The following is a 12,675-nucleotide window of genomic DNA, read 5'->3' as shown; positions in this document are numbered from 1 at the left end:
CAAATATATGCGCGTATCGTTTGACGAAACAATAAAAAAGACGTGAAGCCCAATTCGTCGCGCTCGACACGGCTGCCTAAGAAAGCTGCCAAAGCAGCCTTCAAAACAGCTCGGAGGAGGCAAGCTGGAGCAGCACAAATGAAGAAACATAAAAAGAAAGAAAGAAAAAGAAAACAGTGCTCCGCTCTTCTCGGCTCCCGAAATACACGGCTTGAATCAAATGGAGGTCATGACCCATCACGTTCGCTTCTCGCGCAAAGAGGAGAGGGAGAAATAAAGAAAAGAACGCGCCGCGAAGCTACCTACGCCTTCGAAACCGAGTGCCAGAAAACCCGGCTTCCAATGCCTTCCGCGCGAAAAATATCAAGAGTTGGGGAACCGAAACCACGAGGAGAGACGTTCCCGAGACTTTTAACAAGCACAGCTATCTCGTGCCCCCACCAGCTACCGTTTCAACTTTCAGTTCTCTGTCAACTCGATAAGTCGGCGGCTGGAAAAGCGGGAGCAAAGACTTTTGAAGGCTCAGAGGAGAGTCCAGGCAGGAATAGGAGGAGAAAGGTGGTTGCAGCACTTTTTCCCCCCCTCCGCGGCGTGGCCAAAAATATGGCACGGCCCCTCTCGGCACTGAGAAGAGAAGGGATCTCAAAGCGGAGTCCAGACCAATCTGTCGACCGCGATCCTCTCTTTGCCACCACCGCCGCGCTAGCGGCTCCGACTGCTCGCGCTCTGCGAATAAACAACTCTCGGGTGAGGCAGAAGGCAGGTCGTTGCAGAGAATTGAATATACGTACGCCTATACAGTGAACGGGTCACTGCATGGTCAATGGAGGCGTTTCTTTACTCAACGTTTCGGCAGGAGGACTGGCCTTTGTCAGTAGTGTGTATATGAGGTGTTATGCGAAAATTCTACCAATACAGTTTTAGCTATGGGCGCTGGAGCCAGTACGTCCACTCGCAGCTGAAACTGCATAGAAGCAGAAACCTCACGTGACCTCGTGTACAAAACTCTCGACAGAGGTTGGTCCTCCACCCGAAACGTCTCGATGACCGTGCTCTCTTTCTTTAAATATATCTGGAGAGATGACGCGCTTCTAAAAAAAAACAACCGTTATTCAATTATAACCTCTAGGCATCTGAAGACGTGAACTCTACCACCTCCAAGCCATACATATTTCACAGAGCTGCCTCCGCTTGGGGGCCTTTAAAAGCAAAAATCTGGCAGGCGTCGCTTCGCACATTTGTTTTCTTTTCCCTCGGGACCTTCAAGCTGTGATTATTAGGAAAGAAGGCGTTCAAGTGCACTTGACGACGTGTCAAAGTGGTGTATCCACTGCAGCGAGACGAGGCTAAAAAAGCCGCTCGTTCATCAACCTCAGCCTACTCTACAGTCCACAGCAGGACGAAGGCACGTCCCAGTGATCTTCGTTTACCCGTCTCGTGGCAACTCCATCCTACACTCGCCGCGCGCTCGACTGCGCTTCCGTTTCCTTTGCGCTCATTCCGTTGCTGCTTCGGAGCGGCGGCAACTATACGCTGCACCGATTACACGGATTGTACGAATTCACTCCTCCTCAACACTCAGAACGCAAACTACACCTGTTTGCTCTCTAATCCACACCGCAGTCTTTCTGTCACTCAAAGCGACACCCGCCAATAGGAGAGTGTCAGCGCAATGTCCAGTTACTACACGCATCTTGGCAGAGAGAGAGAGAGAGAGAGAGAGAGAGAGAGAGAGAGAGAGAAACAATATGAGTAGACCTCGCAGTGTACATTTTGCATAAGCGTTGTGCAAGGAGCAGGAACCTCGACGTCCGTTTCACCACAGCCCAATGTGCAGAGGGAAGCTTCCCAGTGTCTCGCTTACTCCGCGCGTTCACCTTGTTTATGCTCTACACAACCCACAAATAAAGAAGAGGGGGGCCCAATCAGGGGCAGACGGCGAAGTAAGGTCTTCGCGCAGCCTTCGAGAATATGGCACGGAGCAAGCAACAGAGCGGCCATTTCTTCGTCTCCGTTACGCCATCCATCTTAGACGCCCTCGCCGAGACAGGCGTACACTACCAAACGAGAGGACCGGCGCTGCCAACTTCTCTCGGCAACGGTCGCTCCCCGACAGGTGCTGCCATTTGCCGGTTGTAACAACTAAGTGTCACACTCGCGACGCGGCGTATAAGGGGGGGGGGGGCACAAACGAAAGAATCACTAAGAGTCAGCCCCCCTCGCCTCCGACAGCCTGACAGCCGCGTCTCTCTCATCAAAGTCGCTGACAAGGCCTCCTCAAAGCGGGGCTTCTGCGAAGATCTCCGCGCAGTGCTCCAAAATGCTACGGCTAGTGTCAGCCAATGGAGAGCAACCGCGGGCGGCGAGTTTTGAAAGAACAGATAGGACATTCGTTTGCGGGGAGTCGCTTCGCTCGTTTCCTCCGCTATACGCGCTGCGGTGTTACGGAATAGCGGGGGGAAACGGGAGACATCTCGGTGCGGTTGGGAGCGACGTCTTGCGGTTTGTTCAAGAAACGCGAGTAAGGAAAAAAAAAAGAGAGAAACGTGTGCCGAGCGTGTGCAGAACGCAAATAGGATTGTGTTACTGACTGATATGCCTTTTAAGACGGCGCATATGTTGCACGTTGCCTGTCACTTCGTTGATATTTTAGCCTTTTAGCGCACAAAAAGCGCACGGACAGTGCAAAATAATAAGCAGACAAAGTGCTCCGGCCTAGTATCTCATACCAGCATGCCCAAACTTACGTTTGTTCAGGTTATATTTCTGTTCCAATTCTAGTTTTTGCACACTGACTGAAATCAACGTCGAAACATGGCGCCACCAGCGCTGAAGCTCACATCGACTTCTACGACATTCCGTAAACAATAGTATGTCGCCTCGGCGAAGTTAAAGCACTCTTATACTTCTGAGAAATAGAATACCGGCCCATTATACGCCATTAATTCTGCCGTGAAGTCTCCCCTCCACTCAGGTGGCGCCGCACGGAGAGCGAGCAGAGGCGGACAATAAACCCTTCTTCTGGTTATCTATCTAGATTAGCTGACGAGACCCACAGTTTTCGCCGAACTGCACAGAGTTGGCGAGAAGTAGTACGTGCCTTACTTCGTCTCCATCGCTGGCGCTGTTATCACAACCTTAAATTTGAACCAACGTGGCGAACTTCGTACACTTGTGCCTTCATTCAGCCGGCGTCGTGCGCAGGAATATTAGTGGTGGACAATGGGCGAGGGCTCTCTCTTTGTCCTCTTTAACGGTTTGCTGACGCGATGCGCAGCGTTGGCTGCAATATAGGGAATTATATCGAGACAATGAGACGATATACAGGGTATCCCAACTAAAAATAAACTGCCGCGCGACTGGCCGATCGAAGGACTTCTCGTGCATTCGCGGGCTTCGTTCACGCTCGGAAAAAAAAACTCTTACGTAGAACGTATTGAGGAACACAAGGCTCTACCGGGAGTTTCAAGAGCGTACAACTCCCAAGGTCAATCTCGGCGCGCGTTTGACCTTCATCCGCCTGCGCGCACGCGTGACGTCACGTGATCTGCAGCGGAGGGGCGTCGCAGCTGCGCTCGCTCGAGCCTCGCCGCTGTGTGCCACGCGATTGGGCGAAGGTTCAAAGGCCCAAGCACAGTCCGACGTAGCGTGAAGCGCGCGCACACGTTACGTCACGTCGGCGAAAACAACCGCGCCTGCAGTTCGAACGACGGTTCGACGCACTGGCGCAGCCGACGCAACCGGACCCTGCCAACGAGTCCCGAGGCTCGCGCCGTCGAGCGACGCTCGTCCGCGCGCCGATAACATCGCACTATAAACGCACGTACAGCTGCTGCGGCGGTACTCAGTCTCGCCACGGACGAGGCACGCGCCGATGCGAGCGCGTCAACTCTTCGCCGCAGTCGCCAGGCCGAGTCTGAACACTCGGCCGATATAGATCGCCGGGAAGAAGCGCTCAAGAACCGTGTCCAACAATGCTTAACAGAGCTTTCGCTGGTATAACTAGGTTCAAGCCACGTTGAACCCCAGCCGCTCTTTTTTTTTTCCATGATGCTCTACAATTTTCTCAATGACATTTTTCGACTAATTATAATATTTGAGTTCATTAATTAAGAGTAATTGTGTACGTAGGCAGAATGCAAGAAATAATCTGAGCATCTCCAAGCAATGGCAAATAACTTCACCTTGGTTTTGTCCAGGTATACGCGACATCTGCATATCTTTATATATTTGTGCGCAATAACTGGGACACCCTGCACATACACAAGCGCCAGGAAAGTACTTAAAAAGAACCCGACTGCAGTGTTTTGCACATATGTGCAAGCTGCTCTTACTAAAACTGCACGACAGGAAATGCTGGAACCCCCTGCGGTGGCTCTCAGTTGCTACACTTCGCTGATGTGAATGAGGTCGCGGGCTTGGTACCCAGCGAGGCGGCCCCGTACTGCAGGCGGGGGCAGAATGCTTAAGTGCTCATGTACCAGGCTTTGGCAGTATGAGCCTTCCCACTAAGATGCGTCTGAAAGCCATTGCACATATTTTTACAGTCTGATAAACAGGTCTGAGTTTTGCACAGTCTTTGCCCTGGTTTTTCCTACAAGCGCCCATGCAACAGTAATGCAGGACTAACTAGTCCAACAGTTGCTCTTCCCTCTTTCCATGTGTGCATGTCTTTTGGCACTAACCACTACAATGTAAATCCCAGAGGTGGCTCTGTAAGGGGGTGGAGTCGACCCCCCCAATATATACGGCCACATTTTATGTCTACCACTGTCCCATCATGCTCTCTTACTAAATACTCTAACTACAGTATAAAAAAAAAAGTAAATGCCATATCTAATGATCCCAACATATAAGTTCCACATGATTACACGAACGTATGGGGGTTCTATATATATATAAAAAAAGTTTTCATATATATCATATGGGGACATACCTCCATATATGGAAAGACAAGTTTTTATTAGGTCCCCCACATGTTGATATGGGATTATGGGGCTTTTGTTTTTTTCAACTGGCGAGCACTAATTCAGACAAATGTCAAAATTTTGGTTTGACCACGGTATTTTCAACATGCGTTCTGACGCTACTTGTTTCAAGCATGTCCACTCATACACATCAGTTATTTCAAACTTTGTGGGCTCCCAGAAACAAAAGAAAGTAGTCAAAACTGGTTGACTTGTTACCATTCATAAGAAGGCTAAGGATCAAATATGCTATACATTTGACGAGCACGTGTACAAAATGGCACAAAGGGCCAGACATCATCAACACAACCAGATGTGTGCTTTCATTGACAAACTCATCATCATCGGCTTATTTTATGTGAACTGCAGGACGAAGGCCTCCCCCAGCCACCTCCGATTACCCATGCCTCGTGGCAGCTCACACCTTGCTATGCCTGCAAATTTCTTAATTTCATCACCCCACCTAATTTTCTGCCGTCCTCGACTGCACTTCCCTACCATTGGCCCGCATTCTGTAACTCTAACGGTCCGCCGGTTATCTGCCCTACGCATTATATGGCCTGCCAAGCTCCATTCCTTTCTCTCGATGTCAACTAGAATATCAGCTATACCTATTGGCCCTCTGATCCACACCATGATCTTTCTGCTTCTTAATGTTGCGCCTAGCATCTTCAATTCCCTCCTCCAAATTTCAGCCCCATATACTCATAAACAGCCATAATTCTGCTTTATGGGTACAACTTATTCAACATTATATAATTCAAATACCTGAAAAGTGAAACAAAAGATTGTGGTGTGCTCCACAGTGGTATGAAGTAATGAGAGCCGACGCACTTCACATAAAAGATTTGCTTGTAAAGTACCGAAGGTACTGACACTCGAGTTCTGCTCCATACAGCCGACTCCACTGGGCAGCTGTGCTGCCAATTTCGGTGAATCGTAGACTAGAATATATTATAACTAGAGGCTAACACTCACTCCATACAAGTTACTAGGGAAGTTACTAGGGCAAAAATATTATGGAGTTCGGGAAGTGCCACACCCTAATAACAGGCGATAAAAGCGTTGACCACAGAAATGACCCAACAGGAGTTACCCTATAATCCCTTTACCTTGAACGATCATGCTTCAAAATGCACAGCTCACAAAGATCAATGTTCTCAATGAGGGTCAAACAATCCATAGCTGCACTGCAGGCAGCAATGCAAAATATGATAACTGGTGGGAGTTTCACATAGCAAAGCTGCAAAGGGGCATAAACGAAGCTGCAATTAGGAGCTCTAGAGTCTTGCCACTGCTTTGGAAGTTCTGACGTTCTTTCCCATCTAATTGTTTCCTTGTTTCTGCATCTTTTCTGCCACAAGAAGTACGAACCAGCTAGCCCAGCAGCACGCAGCGATATTATAATTCTGAATGCCTGGAATTCTATAATGTGCACTTATAATCTAAGTACACAAAAGGTCATTGTCTCTATAAGTTGGTCTGTTTGCTGTGTATGCTATTATTTGTTTTCCTTGCACATGTATAAATATCCCTTGGGTCAAATGAAATCTTTGTTGCGAGTTGTGCGCCCATCCTGCTGTTGCTCTCTGCTCTGGGCTGCATCTTTCGTGCTGCTTTCTCCATGACAGAAACGTAGTAACTTGCCCTCAGCTGCCTATCTTCATTTTTTCTTAGTTCCACTGGCACTGACGTACAATCATCAAAGCCAGAAATTAATGACCTCGTGCGCAGTAGCAAAACAGAACAGCCACTGATCTACCGCATCAAGTAATTTGAAAATTGTCCTTACTTGTGTACTTTAAAACAAAACAAAACAAACAAAATCATGAAAATTACTGATTTATGTGGTATAATGTCCCAAAATACCACCTTGGCTACAATAGATCCCATAATGAAGGGCTGCAAATAAGTTCGCGCATCTGGAGTCCGTTACGTTCACTCTAAGCACAGCACATGAGCTATTTTACGGTCTGCCTAAGCCAAAATGCAGCTGCAGCTGTCACGAATCCAAGCTATGACATCACACAAAATTCCAGTTAGTCAGTGATCATGGCGCTGACAATTAAAAGCTCCTGCAAGCCATTCCAGCAGTGATTAGCAATGGGTTCTATTAATTCAAAAGCTAGCACTTGTAAGACTTCTTCTTACTTAAATGCAACTCAAGGTCTGCATTAGGTATTCAGCAGGCCTTACTGCATTCACAACGCTTATTGTCATCAAATACAGACGTGCGGTATGTTCCGAAGCACAAACTTTTAAGTTGCTAATGTCATCAAGGCCTGTCCACAATTCAGACAACAACAAAGCCTTGGGAATGGCTGATTTCAGCAAGTTCACAAATGCAAAGAGATAAATGCGGCAGAAGGACCACACAAGGGCCAAGACCAACATTTGCTTAGATTTCTTTAAGAGAGAGCGCAAAGCTCCCTAATATGTAGGTAATGTAAAGTGTTATGATTTACCGTTGTCGACACGGCATTTTAACACTGAACAGGGCCAAACCGTGACAGAGGCCTCAAACAGCACCGCCTATCTACAAATAAACCTTCATTTTAAGTCAGCATTGTGTGTGTCTCTGTCTTTTTCTATAGTTGCACTGTTCAATGTGAAAACAGCCAGTTAAGCCCTGCAGCACTATAGTCTATTTCATACACAGCATGCAATGCTACAAGGGTTAGAGGGAGACGGCTATCACTGTTTGCATTTGAGACCAAAAGTAATGCGTGTTGAAAGAAAGATACAGGTATTCATCATGCAGTTCAATGTAACGTCACATCTCATTCACTTTGGTCACCAAGTCTGGCACAATTACTACAAGGAAGGTGACACATTCCTGCGACTAGATCGCCATTTGGTCGCCAGCGCACTGCTCCCACTGGCGACCAAAACATAGTATGTCGCATACTGGTGGCACAAGCGTGCACAAATAATATGTCAAGTGACGCAACCTTACTTTCACAAGTTTTAGTTGAGGATATCAAGCAATTGTTTCATAGCAAGTGTCAGTTAAAAAAAAAAAAGCAACTGCACTGCAAAATGCACCTAATGACACTTCTATAACCGTGCTGCTTGACTAGCTTCTCTACCGTTGCCTGCTAAGTATGAAATGGAATAGCTCTTTCTTTGATTGCATATATCCTGCCAGTTATATGTAAAGAGCTGTCCACTCTATGGGGAAACACACCATGAATATTTGAATGCACACTAGTACGCAAAAGCCAGTAAAGACATGTTTCGTTCAGATATAGGCAGGCATGAGAAAACAGGTCGGTCACTCTTTTTCCCAAAATGAAGAGGACATGCTGATGTCACACTAGCTCGAATAATGATAGGGTGTTTCAATCAACTATGGAAGACCCAGCAGATGTAAGATTTAACATGGCCTTCATCTCACTTTGCAAATATGTTCCTACTCGTCCTATTTCACGCTTCCGCTTAACTGCACACTTGGCCTTTTTTCGTTATCAGAGATGTGTTCTTACACACATTCTACCTGGTGATTATGCAGAATGCTCTGGACTACGTTATACTCCGCTCGACTGGTTACACAACACAAAGTTGTACTGCCTGCATCGCCAGTCATGAAGAAGCTATAAAGAATGGTGTAAGTTATGCAGGTGGGCGACGTCAACCATTACCAGCAGGTGCCTGTATCTTCATGCTGTGTCTGTAAATACTAGCTGTATTTGACCCCTAAAAGCAATTGTTCATTTTATCATAGACAGAGTCATGTCCTCGCGCTAAAGAAATGCTGCCAAAATTGATTTATTGGTCCAGTGGGTTTAATGGCCTGAAGAAACAGAGGGACATTAAGAGGCGCCATCGTGGCAGGCTCTCGATACGACTACCTGGGATTCTTCAATGCGCATCTACATCTAAGCACAAGAACGTTTCTTTCTTTTTTTTTGCATTCTGCTCTCATCACAATATGGCTGCCATAGGTAAAAAAGGAACCTGGAGCCTCCAGCTCAGAAGCAGAAGGTCATAACCACTGAGCAATTACAGCAGGTATGTAACTACAGCAAGAGTAATCCAACTTAAACATACTGTAAGAGTAATAGTTCCATTTACACAGAAGCGAGATTATCAAATGTCATGGTCACAAACAATTCCAGTACTTCAGTTAATGAGGAATATCACGGTGTTTGCAATTGGTTTGTGATATGTATAGCAAAAGGAAATTATGAAAATTTTAAAGAAAAGTGACTGGTGAAGGCAAAACCAAGTCAAACGCAATGCATGCATAACGACTCCTACAGAAGCATACAGGGTTTTGTAGGGCTCATATAGTTAATGTCTCTAGTTGTTTGGAACATCTTTACGCTTTTTATGCTTCTATGCATTCATCTTCTTAGGCTTTTCTTTTTTTGCCTTACACCTTTTTTTTTTCATTATTCCAGTCCATTATTTATTTTTCTCCTTTTAACCAAATTGCCAGCTACACAACTAGGCTAACCACTCACATTAATGTCTTGTACTCAATAATCATTTTGAAGCAGCAGCTACTGGTCAGCAAATTATGTTCGTGAGAAGTAATTCGGGGCTTCAGCAAAGGACTGATTGGTGGATGTATTTGTAAGAGGCAACAAAAAAAGGAATGCCCCAAGGTATGCTTACGTTGCTGCACGTCATCTGAACAGGCACCAAGTCCATTATGAAAAGACATGCACAGAACGATATGCCAAGCACTATGCGATCTTGGATAGACGCATGCACGCTAGTCCGCAAGTGGGCATGCCAGTAAGGTGCAAAGCAAACGCTCCCGAGACGTTGCCATGTCCCAGAGATCAGACTATCGGCGGTCTACATAATGAGAAGCAGGTACAACTTTGCCCATGGGCTGTTCTGACATAGGATGGATGTGTAGTACCATACTGTAAATGAAAAAAAAAATAATAATAAAAATGTGCCCCCATTTGGAAAATGAGCCGTCACCAAAGAGGTAAAAGCGAGTATGCTACAGTACTGAAAAGCATATCGGCAACATTCGACCCCTGCTCAACCAAACTATGGTGTAGTGAAGATCTCGACAATGTTGCCTAAAGGACACTCTGTATGCCACCACGCCTAATCAACCCACGGAATCATGTGGCGTCATTTTCGACAAGGATGAGCAAAGCAGACCAGGCAACTGTGACCCTACCCTTCCTTCAGGAGCCAATCATTTCTGTCCGCTGAAAATTATTTCCACCACGTTCCTTGCATCTTCAGTATCAACAAAGTTGTTCTGCTACAGAACAAGCTAAGAATTTTCAATTCTTTCGCTAGTTTCGTCAAACTTCTAGAATGTCAACACCTTGCGAGAACTCCCAAGAGGAATGTCAGATATGAAGACCAGCTACTTTGTGTCCAGCATACGTGGGAAAATATCCATCAAGCCACTTGAAAAATATCCTCAACGTAAAGCGCTGGGAAAGTCGATGAAAGAAATGAACCCGCTACGCAACATGCCAACACCAAAAGCAAACATCCAGCTGTCTACTTTCCTATTTATTCCCCAGAAACACTTTCCACCTGTTATTCAAACTTGTAGCACAAGTCCAATGAGAAGTGTCCTAAGATGAACACAACACATTTTCAGTTTCATTATTCTCATTGATGCTTTTCTTTTGGTGCACTATCTTGGCTTGCACAGTTGTGCATCCGGCACTTGCTACCATGACGGGTAAAACCATGGCATCATTCACGGCAACATTGAGAAAAGCGCACTATATGCCGTTCCATATTTAATGAGCAATGCTGTAGAATCTACTCAAGAAGTTTGGTAATCAAAATGTATAACTCCGCGTGTATTGGAGTCAAGTTTCATGGCCACACAATATCGCGCGAGCTCTGTACAAGCCTACGCGTGAGGCACTGCAATGGGCTGCAAATGAAAAACCCGAGAAGGAACATAACGAAACACAAAATGATTTATAACAATGTATTAACATCTGTATAACACATGTCATCTTAAAGGCATTAAATTTTTTTTATTCATTACTGAGCTTAAATAAAGCACAATTTCATGTAACCGCTGGTAAAAACACTGAACTGTTTCTCGGTGCAGACGCGGCTACTGCGAAAATTCTTGCTAGCCTCCACATCACTGCACACCGTGTATGAAACGGAGTGTAGGTAACCCCAATCCTACAGTATAACCTACACCTCTGCTCAGAAGGAAACTAAGTGGAGTGCCCATTTTAGTTACACAAGAAATCTAGTTTTTACAGGCACAACAGTCCTTTGCCTGCTTCTGCACTATCCTGTCAGAACCTCTACACAAACATTCCGCACACAAAGGGGCTTCAACTGCCTGTCCTAATAGCAAGTATACTACTTCATATTCATAGCCTGAGAATGTTCAAAGCAAACTGATGAACTAGTATGCGAAATGTAAGAGTAGTTTCTGCACCAGAAAGCGTTGCGGCACAGCCCTCCGTAACAAATGTTTAAATTCATTCATTCATTTCTTTCAAGATCTTCCTGAACGACCACCCTAAATGGCAGAGGGATGCCAAAAGCTTAATGGCTTCACTACACATTGTCTCATTACAAAGAGGCTTACGCTGCCTTCCACTGTGAATGCATGGAAATGCAGTATTTAATGTGTATTTCAATACAACTTTTGACGCAGGTTCATTATATTCATAGATGTAGACAGCAGAAACTTTGGGGGCATCGTAACGGTAAGCACCAAAGTTCTGCAAAACAGCGGAAGCTGAAAAAGAAAGTTCCATGCCCGAGGCAGGAGGAGCACAACTTCATCAAAATTACCGACGATCAAGGCTATTTTCATTACTCCTTGTTTCGTATTACAAATCAATGCTCAAACACTTCCAAGCTGTAAATGAACTTTTCACTAGCTCTGCTCCAAAAAGATGGCAAAAAAAGTTTCCCGGTAGACGTTTGAACAAGATTTTCCCAATGCTTCGAATAAATTGTTTTTCAGAACGTCACACAGGCGCGGCCTTCCCGCCGAGCAAAAGAGATAACCACTTAACAAAGCGCGGATAACTTTTAACAGCTTCGTTGACAAGAGGCAAAGTACAAACACACACACGACAGGGCACCGACAGTTCCGAACAACAAATTAAACACACTGCGATTCACGGTATTTGCAGGCCCGGCGATACGCTCAAATCTATCTGCGTCCGTACTGCAGTTAAGACAAAAACGCAAAAAAAAAGGCCAACGCGTTGCCTCGCACGTGACCGAAGCTGGGACGTGTCACGCGTGCAACTTTCGGAGATCGAGACGGAAGCCGCGTTGGCGCCTATCACGCACGACCTCGGCCCCCCCCTCCCGTCCGCCGATTGACCGTGGCATTCGAACCCGCGTGCAGCTAAAACGAGGATCGCGGAACGAAGGGCGCGGGCTTTCGCCAAGCCCCAATTTGGCCGAGCAAAGATTTATCTCGGAGAACGCGCGATTGCCAATCACAGCTTGACACTATCGCACACTCCGACAACACTCCCACCGCGTTTCGAATCGGAGCCGGACTGTGCACGATCTGCTGGCGGAAAGAAACAAAAACAAACAAAAAAAGAAAGACAGGCGAGAGATCTGCTTCGAGTTCGAGGAATGCCGTGACCACGACGAGTCGGCGTGCAATACGAACCGGCGTGGCTCGTTTCTTTAGCCGAAGGGAAATCTGTGAACGCGTCGGCTGGCGTTTATTTGAAGACGACTCCGTGGGAAACACGAATGCGAGTCTTTCCGAAGA

The 12,675-nt window shown here is 46.2% G+C and overlaps 1 protein-coding gene across 2 annotated transcripts in view; it reads right to left on the bottom strand.

Moving 5' to 3' along the window:
* The window catches only part of LOC142563544 (CUGBP Elav-like family member 1-A), a 571,451-nt gene that overhangs the window by 557,165 nt on the left and 1,611 nt on the right, over positions 1-12,675 (bottom strand). The gene's annotated exons all lie outside the window — the stretch shown is intronic.

This window comes from Dermacentor variabilis, chromosome 11, assembly GCF_050947875.1.
Source record: "Dermacentor variabilis isolate Ectoservices chromosome 11, ASM5094787v1, whole genome shotgun sequence".
Classification (NCBI taxonomy): domain Eukaryota; kingdom Metazoa; phylum Arthropoda; class Arachnida; order Ixodida; family Ixodidae; genus Dermacentor; species Dermacentor variabilis.
Note: the sequence above shows the minus strand (reverse complement) of the source record. Positions and strands in the feature narration are given on the sequence as shown.